General features: G+C 35.0%; 1 long non-coding RNA gene across 1 annotated transcript in view; it reads left to right on the forward strand.

Moving 5' to 3' along the window:
* The first annotated feature begins 404 nt into the window (after positions 1-404).
* Positions 405-16363, forward strand: part of LOC309621770 — a 36408-nt gene continuing 20449 nt past the window's right edge. Inside the window, exon 1 of the long non-coding RNA XR_014240265.1 lies at positions 405-1389. This is a non-coding gene — a long non-coding RNA (uncharacterized lncRNA). The remainder of the gene's footprint in view (positions 1390-16363) is intronic.

A 16363-nucleotide genomic window follows, 5' to 3' on the forward strand; every position in this document is an offset into this window, starting at 1 on the left:
CAGTGTCTATGTTGTCAATGGAGCAAAAGCTAGAGGACAGGCCAAGATATCCAGAGCTCAGAAGTCCATAGACAAAGAGGCAGGCAGAAGAAAAGAGCAGGTGAGTGCATTCTTTGGGTTAAAGCTGAACTATCTGGTGATGCAAGGAGAAACTTCAATCTAAACAGAATGCATTTCGTATGAGTTTGAGGAGCCGAATTAATACATGTGGATCCTTGTATAAAAGTCAGCCATTCTGTTTGGTAAGTGGCAAAGTTAAGGTGGGGCACAGCACTTAGGATAAGCTGAAACTTCCTAGAACGTACATAATACCTGATGGCACGTGTGTTTCATTTTGTCAAATATCCTGTTCCTCCTGAGACTGTTTCTGCTCTGAAGCAAGACCTCTTTGGAGCACATTGTACTTTGATAAAACACTTCATTCCAGAGACAGAGGGAATAAGCTGGGAAACACAGGCTCTGAATATGCTCAATATTAGCTTATCAAAAAATGTAAATTTCTGCCAAGGTCTGGAAAGGGAATTATAGATATAACGTACTGGGAGGAAATCATCTGAAGTTGAAAGTCCTTGAACAGTTGCAGCCAAGCATAACTAACATTTTTACACAGGAAAGATAATGCAGGGTATGTTTATGTATAAGTTCATTTTCAAACTGGGAAGGAAAATTCTCAAGATTCTCCTGGCCAAAAAAAAGAAAAAATTCAAGCAGAATAAATTATTCATCATACCAAGTGGCTTGCCCTAAAAACAAAAGAAAAGGTCATACCACCACCAGGACAGAATTATAGCAAGAGCCTAAAGCAGCAAGTATGTAGAGGAGAAAAAAAAAATCCATTCTCTGATAAGTAACTCAAAAGTGCTGGAAGAGAAGTAAAACAAAACAAAACAAAGTAAAACAAAAAACTCACTTTACGTTGAAAAAAAAATACAGCGATCAACAGAACTTTGAACAGTAAACTCTTGAACGCAATTCAGAACATAAAAGAGGAATAGAGTCTTCTGAAGCAGTCTAGATGCTGCCTGCCTAGAACGGTTTCCTGCAGACCTAGTGGGAAAGAGGGTAAAATATGCAAAATCGTTCTGTCCCCTAAATTCTGCAAGATCTCTATGTGAAAATGCTCTTCTCTATGCTAGATCAGAAAACATAACTTCGTCTGTGAGCTAATTGGCCTTTCTAACTCCTTATCTCTCCATTTACCAGTTACTCTTCTTTACCTGGAAGAGTCCATCTGTGTCTGCAAACTCATTTACCCAGGTTGAAAACTACAACTGCCACAAGGGAGGAGAGGAAAGGAGGAGGAGACTGAATGCCCAACACTCAGGTCATTGGATTAGCTCTCCTACTGTCTATAGGACACAACACTCTTGGATGGGAGTATGGAGTGAGGTAAGTAGCCAGGAGAGTTTAAGGAAATTTCTACTCATAGAAATAAGGAAGTGAGGAGGATTATTTTATGACATTGTATAAAGCTGAGTAAACTGCTATTAAACAAGTTTTAAAGTGGTGATTTAGATTCCTCTGCTCAAATCTTTTTTAAGAGTCTAACCTAGGTATTAGATGTTGACATTAATATGTACTCATCTCATTTCTGCCTTCCATGATGACAAAGTTGTGGATATTCCATTTAAAGTGAGGCTTTGAGGTTCAGCTGCCTGATGCTCGGTTCACCACTATCTAGCTATGGGTCCTTGGGAGACAATGAATAATTATACTAAATACATCATGTGTTTATCGTGGGACTGAAATAGTAAATAAATATGAAGTGTTATTGGAAGATATAGTTTTAATACTTTTCAATAAGAATTCATTATTATTGTGTTATTTGACTGTTATTAACATTACATTGTGATAGAAAGCACCTTAAAACATATTTGTAGAACAAGGAAAGATATAAATAAGCAGTACACCAAAATGAAACATGAAATTCAACTTTTTGACAGATATTATCCTAAGTTCTTAAGATAAATTTACTTAAAAAGTGGTCATCACTAACATTTTAGCACATTTTTTCTATTTTTTTCTATGAATTTCTACATGTGACTTTATTCATATAACAAAATGTATTAAATGCTAGTAAATGGAAAATGATTCCTTTTTGAGATGTAAAATATTTGTGTTCCTAGCTATTTTCAATCATATGGATTTTTCTTATCGGTATGTTAATGCAAAATATATATTTAATTAAATCTTAGCAAACAATTAAAAAATTATGCATTTTAGCTCCTGACATTTACATGAAAGTTCTCTTAGGGAAAAAAAAAAGCTTCTTCACTTTAAACAGGTCACTAAAACTACTATTAAGATTTATACTCTTTGTACAAAGTAACTACAAAAGTTCAACATGAATTAAATTTAGAAAATAAGACAGGAATGTCTCCAAGCTATTGATGTTTAATTTCAATTCTGCAAAGTGGATTTTGAAATAGTACTCCCTTCCACATTATGTTACACAGATCGATTTATGCTTTGTTGATACTGTGACATTCTATGTTACTATCTCTCACTGTTTAAAGATAATTGATAAGCATTAGAACTGAAAAAAATGTTTTTTACACATAACAATGTAAATCTTAAAGGTAAATTGAGGGATTTAGTTGACGAGAAGATGCATAAACCATGAGATTCCAATTGCAATTTACTTATCTCAATATTTGGAAATACAATTATGAACGTGCTATTCTAGCTAAGCAGAGAAATGTTTTATCTCACATGCATCTCCTCTGATTTCGCACTGAAGTAGAAGGAAAATCAGTCTATGTGTATTCACCTACTGATGAACATGAAACTGACTTTGTGAATGGTGCATTGCCCACAAACTGGGTACAGAGTGTCATTAATGGAAATAAGTGGAGGTGGGGGTAGTGGGACTCTGCAGAGATTTTTCTTTAAAACATTTTGCAGTAAATATCCACCTGCAAAAACTCTCACTATGCAAATTTATGCCAATGAATAATGAATCCTTGGAAATGCCAGTGTGCTGCTACTTCTCACAAGGCTATAAAAAGGACATAAGGTTGATAAAATATTTTTGTCGTCAAGATTGTCATAATTGGAAATAAAACTATTAACTTTACCTGATTTAGATCCATTTTCAGATACCCACACCACTTATCACTGTTATAAATAATTTTGTCAACTATTCTGAATTATTACCGATTCCTTTATCGTGGCCTGAGATATTCATGTCCAAAGTGACATAAAGAAAACTGCAATTCCTTGATGGATTTCAACTTGATTTGGGGGAAACATTGCCCATCAAAGTATCACCGAATAATCATTAAAATCAAGAAATAATTACAAAAGAAATAAATACAAAGATTTGTAAAAGAATAGTATGAACAGCTATACACCAATAAATTAGACAAGCTAGAAGAAATGGATAAATTCTTGGAATCATACAAACCTTCCAAGACTGAATCAGGAAGAAATAGAATATCTGAATAGAGTGATCAATAGTACAAAGATTGAAACAGTAATCAAAAACCTTCCAAAAAACGAAAGTCCAGGGCTAGACAGTTTCACAGATGAATTCCACCAAATATTCAAAGAAGATTTAATACCTACTATTCTCAAACTGTTGCAGAACACTGAAGAAAAGAGAACACTTGCTAACTCATTTTATGAGGCCAACATCACATGATACCAAAGCCAGACAAAGACAAAACACAAAAAAGAAAACTACAGGTGAATATCTCTGATGAACATAGATGCAAAAATTTTTAACAAATATTAGCAAACTGAATTCAACAACACATCGAAAAGATCATACACCATGATCAAGTGGGATTTATTTCAGTCATGCAAGAATGGTTGATTCCTTATATTTCCTTGTCTTATTCATTCCTTATATTTGTAATTGAATTTACCAGTGCATCCACCGAGGTTTGAAGTTTTCTTTATAGGAAGGTTTTCAATGAAAAATTGTGTCCCTTTGCTAGAAGTAGGATGATTCAGGTTTTGTATTTTTTAAATCAGTTTTGATCATTCATGTCTTTCAAGATATTGCCAATTTCATCTTAGTTTTTTAGTTTTGGTAGAATAAGGTTGTTTAATAATATTCCTTTAATATCCACTACTTGTTAGATATATAGTAGAGTCTACTCTTTTTCTTACAACCTAGTTATTTTTAAATCAAATTTAATAATTTGTTTAAAGTAACAGCTTTCAGATTTGTCAATTTCCTTATTATTGGTTTATTTTTTCTTTCAGGGATGCCTGTTCTAATCTTCTGTTTTAGTATGTAACCTTAGTATGCTTTTGCTTAGTATGTAACCTCTTCTTTTCCTAGCTTTTTTATAGTAGACACTGTAAAGATTGATTTTCAATTCTTTTTCTTCTTGTCTGTTATTAGCATTTACAGTTGTGAATTTTCTATGAACCACTCTTTTGCTTGCACCCCACAAATATCAAAGTTTTAAATTTCATTTGGTTCAAATATTCCCTAATTTACCTTTTAATTAGTTTAAACACTGGACTGAAGGTTTTAGCCAGTAAAGCAATGAAAGCATGGGAGGGGGAAAGGAGAGGGAAGGAAAGAAAAAAAAAAGATATATAAAAAATGGAAAATAGAACTGTGACTATTTACAAATGAATGATTTCATGTGTAGAAAATCCAATATAATCTAAGTTATTAGTATTGTAAAGTGACTATAGTAAATTGCAAGCTAACAAATCAATATATAAACTGAATTCTGGGAAATTTCTGGGGTGAGCTTCAGCATGTAAAATATTTGGGGGTCATCACTCCCATAACAATAAGAAAAAGATAAATAAACTAAAAATCATCAACATTTGTTGATCCACCAGAGAACTAAAATTTCAGAGCATGCCAACTACCCTCAAATCTGGATATAGTTTCATCCAGAGAAATATAGTACCTGAGATCTGCTTACTTGGCTCTACATAAATAAATAAGCAGAATTCAACAAGAAAGAAAGAAAGAAAAAAAGAAAGAAAGAGAGAAAAAGAGGAAGGAAGGAAGGAAGTTAAAATAAAAATATTTTATTTTTATTCTTAATTGATCTAAGTAAAGTAATATTAACAATATATCAGGTAATTATAGTAGATTACAGTAATGTCGCATGGTGCAAGAGGGAGAAATTGAGTATACTTATATGATGTCTGTACTACAAGGGAAGTGGTATTTTTAAAAGCAGTTAAGGGACTTCCCTGGTGGTGCAGTGGTTAAGAATCTGCCTGCCATTGCTGGGGACACGAGTTCAAGCCCTGGTTGGGGAAGATCCCCACATGACACAGAGCAACTAAGTCCGTGCACCACAACTACTGAGCCTGTGCTCTAGAGCCTGCAAGCCACAACTACTGAGCCCCCCGTGCCACAATTACTGAAGCCCATGCGCCTAGACCCCGTGCTCCACAACAAGCGAAGCCACCACAACGAGAAGCCCGCGCACTGCAAGAAAGAGTAGCCTCAGCTCACCGTGACAAGAGAAAGTCCATGTGCAGCAACAAAGACCCAACGCAGCCAAAAATAAATAAATACATTTATTAAAAAATTCTTTTAAAAAAGCAGTTAAAAAGTTAGTTTACAATATTTGTTGTAGAAGCAAGGGCAAATATTAAAACTTTTACAAAAGAAGTATAGTTGATATGCTAACTGAGCATATAAAATGGAATTATGGAACTTCAATTAAAACCAGAGGAGGCAGCAAAAGAGGGACAAACAAGAAATGAAGAACAAGGGCAATGAATAGAAAACAGTTATAAACATGGTAGATATTAACCCAACTATACTGATAATCACTTTAAGTGAAAATGGCCTAAATACACCAATTAAAAGACAGAGATTTTATGATTTCTGTTCACTGAAATTTGTTAAGGCATGTTTTGTGGCTCAGAATGTAGTTTATCTTAGTAAATTTTCTATGTGAGCTCATCAGATTGTTAAAAACTTAGTAATTACACACCACTGGAATGGTTACAATTAAAAAGGCTAACATACCAGTGTTAAGCAAAGTTTTAGAGGAAAGACGATTTTCATACACTCGTGATCAGACTGCAAATTGGTATAACTACATTGGAAAAAGTTTGGCCTTTTCTACACAATTTGAGCATAAACATTCCCTTTGAGTCAACAATTTCACTCCTTGATATATAATCAAACTGTGTGACTATTGCACCAAAGTTTTATTAACATGATTATAAACACATTAGCCATAATATCTAATTCATATAAATAATCTAATGGGAGGGAAGTCCAAAAGAGAGGGGATATCTGTATGTGTATAGCTGATTCATTTTGTTGTGCAGTGGAGGCTAACACAACATTGTAAAGCAACCATACTCCAATAAAAATTAATAAATACATTCTCTTCATGCATATGTGGAATGTTTATAAATATCAACCATTCTATCACATAAAAGAAGACTCAAAAAATAACAAAGACACACTATCTAAAAGACCTCATGAAATTAGAATTTAATAATAAAAGGCTAGCCAGAATGGGAAAGCATCCCTAAATAACTAATGGATTAAAGAAGAGATTATAACATGAATTACAAATATTTATAACTGAACAATTAAAACTCTACATGTCAAAAGTTGTGGGTTTCCCTGGTGGTGCAGTGGTTGGGAGTCTGCCTGCCGGTGCGGGGGGCATGGCTTCGGGCCCTGGTCTGGGAGGATCCCGCATGCCGCGGAGCGGCTGGGCCCGTGGGCCGCGGCTGCTGGGCCTGCGCGTCTGGAGCCTGTGCTCCGCGGCGGGGGAGGCCGCGGTGGTGAGGGGCCCGTGCGCCGCGGTGGGGAGTGGCCCCCACTCGCTGAAACTGGAGGGAGCCCTCGCGCAGAGGCGGGGACCCAACACAGCCAAAATAATAATAATAATAATAATAAATAAATGAATAAAATTTATTTAAAAAAAAAAAAGTTGTGGGTTGCTGCCAAAGTGGAACTTTAAAAATTATAGCCTTAAAATAACTTTATTAGAAAAACCAAAATGACTAAAAATAATTGAACCACATTTTTAATTCAAGAAGATAGAAAAGTGAACTAGAAGATAAAAGAAGCAACAGAAATTAGCAACAAAATCAAAAGTTAATTCTTTAAAAAGACTAATAAAATAGACAACTTCTGGCAAGGTTGATGAAGGGAAAAAAGAATTTTTTTAAAGGGACATAAGTACAGACACTGTAGAGATGAAAAGGGTCACAAGGGAATACTTTCAATGCCTCTATGCTAATGCATTTAGAAACTTATATGACATAAATACATTGTTTAGAAATCTAAAAAATGATCAGCTTCAGAAAAAAGTAGAAAACTCAAATAGACCTATAACCATTTTAGAATCTGACCTACAATGAAAAACATAAGAATTTGGATATTTTTCAGGTGAATTTTACCAAAATTTCAATGAATAAGTAAGTGCTGTCTTATTTAAGCTGTTGCATGAATAGAAAGAAACAAATCCTCACCTCCATCTCTTTTCTTGTGACTGAGATAACCATGATACCAGAATTGGAAAAAACAGTGTGAGAAAGAAAAATGGTAGACCAATCTCATTTAGGAACACAAATACAAAATTCCTTTTTTTTTTTTTGTAAGTATTTTTATTTATTTATTTATCTGTGGCTGTGTTGGGTCTTCGTTTCTGTGCGAGGGCTTTCTCTGGTTGTGGCGAGCGGGGGCCACTCTTCATCGCGGTGCGCGGGCCTCTCACTATCGCGGCCTCTCTTGTTGCGGAGCACAGGCTCCGGACGCACACGCTCAGTGGTTGTGGCTCGCGGGCCTAGTTGTTCCGCGGCGTGTGGGGTCCTCCCGGACCGGGGCTCGGGCCCGTGTCCCGCGCATTGGCGGGCGGGCTCTCGACCGCTGTGCCACCAGGGAAGCCCCAAAATTCCTTTTAAAATGGCAAAATGCATCTTAAATTTCGTACTAAAAATACACCAAGACTAAGTTGAATTTATCTCAGGAAAACAAAGATGGCTTAATATTAGTAAATCTATTGGTGCAAGTCACCACGTTAATAGATTAAAAAATAAGATCATTTTAAATCTCAATAGATGAGAAATAAAAATAAAATATTTAAACTCTTAGAAAACTATGAATATAAAAAAACTTTTAAACCTGATATAGTGAACTTGCCAGAAATCTACAAAGATTATAAGTGGTGAAACATTAGAAGCGATCCCTTTGATTTTATACTGAAAAGAAATATGTGCAACACCAAAGACATGATGGAAATAATTGATAAGCTGGATTTCATTAAAACTGAAAACTTTTGCTCTGTGAAGAAAATATCAAGAGAATTAGAAGACAAGCCACAGACTGGGAGAAGATATTTGCAAAAGATACAGCTGATAAAGGACTATTATCCAAAAATATACAAAGAACTCTTTAATATTCAAAAATAAGAAAACAACTTGATTTTAAAAATGGGCAAAAGACCTTAATAGAGACCTCCCCAAAGAAGATATACACATGGCCAATCAGCATATGAAAAGATGTTCCACATCATATGTCACTGGGAAAATACAAAAAAAAAAAAAAAAAAAAAATTAATAAAAAAAAAAAATCTATCACGAGTAGAATGGATATTTTGTGGTAACTTTAACTGATGATTTATTATACAATTGTGCAACTGGATGAACTACAACTATATATTTGAACATCAAGGAATCCAACAAACATAATTTTGAATAAATTATGTAAGGCATAAAGAATACAAGTCATATATATAATATATATGTCATATATATATAATTAATTTATGGGTTTGGAAGTCAAGACAGTCATTTCCTTTGGGGAAGAGAGGGGTCAGGAGGAAATATGAGAGGGTTTGAAGTGCTGGTGCGGTTCTGTATCTTGATATAGGTGGTAGTTACCAGGGTGAGATCAATTTATGGTACACTTTAGATATGTCATTTAAAAAATTTATTGTAGAGTTAAATTTAAAAAAAAAATCCTCTTATAATTTCCTAAATACACTAAGTGATTCATTTCACAATTCTCCTAGATAGCTTTAAGTAGTGCAGAGTGTTTTACTGAGCGTGGTTGACATGAATTCTCATTCTAACACTTTCAGCAATGCTATATTCCTCCGTAAATAATATAGCCCCTCTGCACCTCATTTTTTTATCTATAATATGAAATAAAGTTCTTCTTATATCCAAAATTTCATGATAATAACACTTGCCTAAAGATTCTCAAATGTCTTGTAAAAATCTTCATTTTTAAACTGCATTCCTAAAAATGAATATAGACATTGTTCTGAAAAAATACATTTTAAAATAACCCTACTAAGTACGAAGAGAACCACTGAGGAATCAAGCCACTGGGCAGTATCAGGATCTAATGTTATACCCAAAGCCATGCAGTAGACACAATCATTAAAAGATTCACAGTATGAGACCTTTTCTACTTTATCAAGTGTCTTTACATGTACAAAATAGTATCAGGTAAGCTGAGGAGAAAGTTGCCTAAGTGGGCATGGTTATATGATGATGTCTCAACAAGCCACCTGATTCCCCATGGGGCTAATCCAGCTTCTCCTCATATTCAATGGCTAATTAACACATTTTAAGATTTTAAAAATATTCATTATTATGGTGACTGGATGCATTTGATTATCTAGTATCACATAAGTTCAATTATCTATCATCTCTAAATGACAGGCATGGCTCAGTTCAGCCAGCAAAGTATTCTACTTCCAAGATATTGACTTGCGATTAATCCTATTATCTCCTCTGCTATAAGGAGAAAAGATTATACTGGATGGCTTTGTTTCCTGCAGCAAAGTAATTTTCTGCATGACCAGCAATAATGTAATGTGGGATATTTTAATAAGAGGGAATTATTTTTAAAATTAAACCTTAAACAGAATGAAGATTGTAATAATACGGCAGAGATGTGCACAAAATTATGAGTCATTTTTAAAAACTGTTAACCCTGCAATATGCTCTAGTATAAAATAGTGCAATAAAGAAAACATACCTGCAACAGAAAAGATTTCTAAATCTCCTAGAAATGCATATACAATGCTGAAACTGACAAGGTAACACTCTCTTTTTATGGTATTCCATACTTTAATGGAATTGCTTTCATCTTTGAAATTAATAGTCTTTTATTAACACAAGGAAATGTTTATGAAAAGGACACATGATAATAATGATTCTCTTACCAAAGAGAAAATGTTAATATTTAAGAGTGGAAAATGATCAATGATAAAATGTGAGTTTTAGCAAAATTAAGTCATTGAGTGTGCTACAGAAAAATAGAGTCTCTGGATCTCCCTGTCATGGTATATAAATAGAGAAGATGAACAATGATGATCTCTGGAGGATCTCTGGGATCCGGTGTCCCCCTCTTTTTATTTTCAAATGTCCCACTTTATAGACAGAAAGCTATCACCAAAGGGAGGCCATGTATATTCTTCTTTTACAAGTTCATCCTCTTTTGAAATTAAATTTTATATTTGAGGCTATTTGAGGTGAGATTTTGAAAACAGAATAGATATAGCATCTAGAAAGAGATGAGAGAGAGGAAGAACACAAAAAATGTTTGATCTGAGCAGAAAATTTATCTATTTACATATGAAATATTTCCCATGAGTCCCATTGTTGTTTATTTTATTCCTTTATTTCTTTATCCCACAATTTCTTCCATGGCTCTATTGTCTTCAAAGAATACTTCAAAAGAGTTGAAATAAATAAAAGTAAAATACTGTCATTTTAAAATGCTTCATTCGGACTTGTAAATATCCATATTATATCAAATTCAAAAACCCCTTAAATGATTTTCCAATTAAATAATCCCTTAAATAGTAATAAAATTAAAAAGTTTTGAATTTTTATAATGTGGTGGGTCTTCTCAGTATTTTATATAAAGGACCACTGTGGTGTCTATCTTTACTAGTTGACAGATCTTTTTTTCCAAGTGTCGCTTATTCTGACATTTCCAGTCATTTCTTCTAAAATTAAAATATCCTAACAGATCAATGAAAACTAATGTAAAATGATAAGAAAATACTATTTATTATATAAACTGGCTAAGCCTTCACTATAAGCCATTTGATTTTAATTTGTAGTTCACACTATCTTTCATTTAGAAGGAAAATAGCAGTTCAGAAGGATCGTGGTTTAAAAACACAACAGTCATGTTTGTTTCCTACCTCAGCTGTATGATCATTGAAATGATTCAAGTTACCATTAGTCCTAGTAACAGGAGAATTGCTGGCATGTTGTTTCTAAACTAATCGTTATCGAAATGTAGTGGAGATTATACAGAGTTCAATTACAACAGCCATCTACCTTCCTCCTCCCCTGATAAAAGTATTTGATCCTATAAAACAACAACAGCAGTAAATAAAGATCTGTGTCCCACCTCAACACAGTTTTAGAATTTAACTCTTTACAACATCAGTGAGCTTTGAGTATCCTCAGATACTTTTTGCACTGAAAAAATTTTTCCCTAACATAGCTGAAAGTTTCGTGCCAGGCACAAAGTAGGAAGAGGAAGTTGAAGATGAAGATGACCAGGAAGACAAAGTAGAAGAAGAAGTGGGATAAGGATAAACGGAGGAGGAGAAGAAAGGATGGCCTAGTAGCACTCTCTCTGCTGGCTTCAGGGACTAGGTTGGATGATAAAGACAGAGGTTAAGTCTAGGTGTTGGAAGAACTGTGTATATGCAGCCTATGTTTTCTTGGTGTAGGCAGTTTATTTCAAATACAAATAAAATATATAATTTGTTAGATGTTGACAAGTGCTATGGAGTAACTTTATCTTTTTAAACGAATATGTAGAGAGTGGTTGAATTGAGGTTTGCTATTTAAAGTTGGGTTACACTTTGTTATCTGTTACCAAATTTTCCAGTGTTTGCCCATCATTTAGGTTTTAAAAGAACTGTATCTCATTACAGTATTTATTTGCATCTATGTTATAAGGAATGGTCTTAAATATCTTTTTATATGCTGAAGACACATTTATGTTTCTTTTTTCCATAAAGTCCTCATACCCTTCACCAATTTTGTAATTCAGTAACATTCTTTTTCTCAATAACGTGTAGAAATTTTATATATATACTAGAGAAATTTTCCCTGTTCTATGATTTAATTGTAAATATTTTTTCCAGCCCATCATTTGTGCTTTGACTTTATTAGTGGTATCTGCTTTCCCTAATGCGATCCTTTTCAGTTTCCCGAAAAGGTCAACCTTAACCTTCAGCTCTGCCTTCCAGGCTCCCTGGTCTGACTTTCTTTTTGATGTCAGTGAATTCCTTGGTCCCCTAACTTCCCTATACTGATTGTTAAGCTTCAATTCCTGTAGGAGAATTATATTTTTTCCTGTTTTCTAAAGTTCTGGACTTACTTTTCGCAGGGTTTAAGATTTGGAAAAACATATCAGTTTTCCCAGAAATGCCAGGAAGGAATTCCCTCATGGAAACAGTATGTGAAATTCTAAAGATTTCATGCACTTTAAGTATAAGAGGACTTTTTAAAGACACTGTTTGAGGAGAGGTGAAGGGGGGAAATGCTGCGAAATAAAAAAGCTATGAGAATTATACAAAGGAAAATAAATGTATGAAAAGAGGCAAATAACTGTTCCCATAACAGTTTTATTTTTATTTTTATTTTTTAATTCCAGGATGCTCAGTTAAATTTGAATTGCAGACAATGAGTATATTTTTTTAAAGGGAATAGTTTTTTTTGTTTGTTTGTTTGTTTTAAATTTTATTTATTTATTTATTTTTGGCTGTGTTGAGTCTTCGTTTCTGTGCGAGGGCTTTCTCTAGTTGTGGCAAGCGGGGGCCACTCTTCATCGCGGTGCGCGGGCCTCTCACTATCGCGGCCTCTCTTGTTGCGGAGCACAGGCTTCAGACGCGCAGGCTCAGTAATTGTGGCTCACGGGCCCAGCTGCTCCGCGGCACGTGGGATCTTCCCAGACCAGGGCTCGAACCCGTGTCCCCTGCATTGGCAGGCAGATTCTCAACCACTGTGCCACCAGGGAAGCCCAACAGTTATTTTTATATGTGCACATATAAAATAATATTCTATTTTACAATATGTAGAGAATATATTGTCTAATATTTCTGTTTACTGACTTCTGCCTCTTAGGAACTGGTGTTTATAAAGAGGGAAGTTGACTTTCTCCACAACAATATACAAAGTCAGTTTATACTATTAATTGTTTCCTCAAATTTAAACTGTCTTCTCCATATATTTACATTTTCTAAGCCTTCATATCACCTGCTGATATTCCATTTCTGAATCTACTTCTGGGTTTCCATACCACATTGGTAATCCACATCCCCAAAGGAAGCTGGATGATAATTGTTTCCTTAGAATTTGCTCTTCCTCCTCCATTTTATCTCTCAAGAAATGACATAAAGCCCAAGACACTGCCACTGCTCCTTTTTTGCTTTATCCAATGAGTCACTACATCACCTCTAAATTATATCGCAAGTTTACCTCCTCTTTTTCACCTGAAGCATCATAGTCTAAAATCACAGTCATCTTACTCCCCCACTCAATCACTGATCTAGCAATGAATGGATCTCCCTACCTCCAGGATCATCCTGGTTCAGTAAAAATTTCCAACCCTCTGACAGTGACTTTCAAACCTGTAGTTATGACTCAGTCACTCTCCTGCTCAATATACTTCAATGACTTTCAACCACATTCAAAATAAAGTTTGTATAGGAGGAAGATAATAAATCAGAATAATTTTGTTCCAGGTGATTTCTAGATCCTACCTGATTTAAGGCTTCTTTAGCCAGAAAGTGAAATGTACTCCATGCTTTACAAGGAAGACAGAATCTGGCTGAAAATGAGGAGGCCGTTGCTTTGCTGTGGATATCAAGATAGTGCTAAAGTTGTGTAATAAAAGTCCAGGTGAGAAAACAAGCTAAAAGCAAATGCTTTTTATGTTTCAGTTTTCCTTGGAGGAGAGAGGAAGAAGATTTCTCAAAATTCCCAAGGTGGAATTTTTATATGTTAGGATCCAAGCTTGGTTGTCTCAGTTCAGAGAATTTTGTTGTTGATATTTGTTTTGTTTTTTCATTGCTTTTTTAGTCTATAAGGTAACTGAAAAATTAGAGAGCATTACAGTGTTATATAGAAAGAGAAGAGATAAACGAATATCGTTTTTGTTGGTAAAAGCTGATGAGATAAGTAGAGGAAAAGAAAAGGCAAATTTTAGATATGAATCCTGTCTTTGTTTTCTGGATCTAGACAAGGGTTAGATTGAAAGGCGTTTGGTTGTTAAGACTAGGCGGTTGATATCTGATGTCTTTTTTCCATCCCTGCGATGCTGAAAGACTGTACTTGCCTCAGAGAATCCTAATATTAAGTCAAAAATGATGCCTGAGGGTAAGAATGTAGATGCTGAGGAAAATACTTATGTAGAGGGGCCTGAGGTAGTTCCCTTGCTTCTCCTCAGACAACACACAATATATAGACAATCAAAACTTTCCCGTGTGCCCCCGTGAGGCAAAATCAATAGAGCTGAGGATGTTGAGCGGAAGGGGTGGGGTGAGTAGGTAGCCATATGGACAAACGAGGGCCACCGCTAGGCTGTACAAGCAGAGCTGCACTCACAGCAGACACAGTGAGTCACCACAAGGAAACCATTAGGCTCTTCTGCTGTGATCACAGAGAGACACTGGGGACAGTGTGAAATAGAGTGTGGCACTTCCCCAATGGAATGAGAAAAACCAGAGCTCCAGGTGCCATTTTGGAAGTTGGATCACTAGAGAAGGAGTCCTCAGAAGTAACAAACCTTAGAATATCGAGTAATTTATAACCTTGACTCTTTTAACTGTATATCACTGAGAAACTTTTTCATTGGCAAGATCAAATGTATTCACCATCATTGAGGAAAGATATCTACTATAGGAAATATCACACTTTTTTGTACATCTGACGTACACTATAAATACTTTGACCCCACTCCAATCTCAAATTAATTACAAGTCATCTCAATCATGAAAATAATCTTAACTGATGCCTTGTGCCAGATGCTGGGGATAAAACAGTGAGCAAAATGGCACTGATCTTCATCCACACTGGGTTTACGGAAAATCAGAAGAGACAGAAAAATAAACAGTTAAATAAAATAAGGTGTGAAAATTGTGTATGAGAGCCCAAGCAGAGGCACCTAGTCAGATCAAAAAAAGGTACAAATTACACCTAATTACTTGTTATTTTTCTGCATGCATCCAAGGCTCTAGCTACACTGCGTTTCTTGACATATCCTGATATGACTAAGGTCTCAAACTTTCATGCATTTGTATAAGTCATTCTCTGTATTAGTTTTTGATTACTGCTATAGCATTACCATAAATTTTGTAGCTTAAAACAAAACAAATGTATTGCACAATCATTCTGGAGGTCAGAAGTCTTAAAATCAAGGTGTTGGAGGACTGAGCTCCTACTGGAGGGTTTAGGAGACAATGTTTCCTTGCCTTTTCCAACTTCCGGAGGCCATTTGCCTTCTTTGTCCTGTGAGTCTTCCTCGTATAATCTAACCTCTGCTCTGTCATTACATCTCTTTCTCTCTGATTTGATCCTCTTGCCTCCCTCTTACACAAACCCTTGTGACTACACTGGGCCTACTTCGATAACCCAGGATAACAGTCCCATCTCATGATCCCTACCTTAATCACATCTACAAAGTCCCATTTAACATTTAAGGTAAACATATTACCTGGTTTCAGTGGTGGTGGTTTTCTTTCACTGGGCTAGAAGAAAGATTCATTCAACATACCACTCTCCGCAAGATTTTCTATTAGATCTTTTTAGATTTTATTTTTTCATTCTTGTTTTTTTTTAATTCTTGGTGATAGAAGAAAAAAAGGAACAGAAGCAGTAGGGAATAAGCAAAGGAAAGAGAACTAGAAGGAAAGCAAGAAAGAAGGGAGGAGGGAGAAAAGACAGGAAGCAAGCAAGCCAAGCTCAAATTACAATAGTTTAAAAAAATTATGTTTTTTGGTGAACTGTTAAAAATAAGACTGTGGGAGAGCTCATGTTATACTATTTTGAAAGGGAGATTTCAAATGACCACTCCAACATATATTCATTTACATGTGTGAGGATATTAACATTAATATATTTGAATGTTAGCAAAGGAACTAGATCCTCTTAGCCTCTTACTTCATGATATGGAATGGTTTTAAAATCTTTCAAAAGTAGTCACACGTTATCTTTAACTACATGTCTAAAACATACTTTTGCTTTTTTAGCACAAAAACTATAATGTTTTCAGCTGTATCTCAGAAAATGAGAAATGCAGGATGCTCTGTTGAGTGTTCTTAGTTCTGTAATACTATCCCTCAGTTTGTCCTATGGAGTGAGAATTACTGACCCTCAGGGCATGGGGAGAGATTTATTATTTTAACAATTTTTGTAAAGC

Source organism: Balaenoptera borealis, assembly GCF_965194805.1.
Source record: "Balaenoptera borealis genome assembly, contig: HAP1_SCAFFOLD_980, whole genome shotgun sequence".
Taxonomy (NCBI): Eukaryota; Metazoa; Chordata; class Mammalia; order Artiodactyla; family Balaenopteridae; genus Balaenoptera; species Balaenoptera borealis.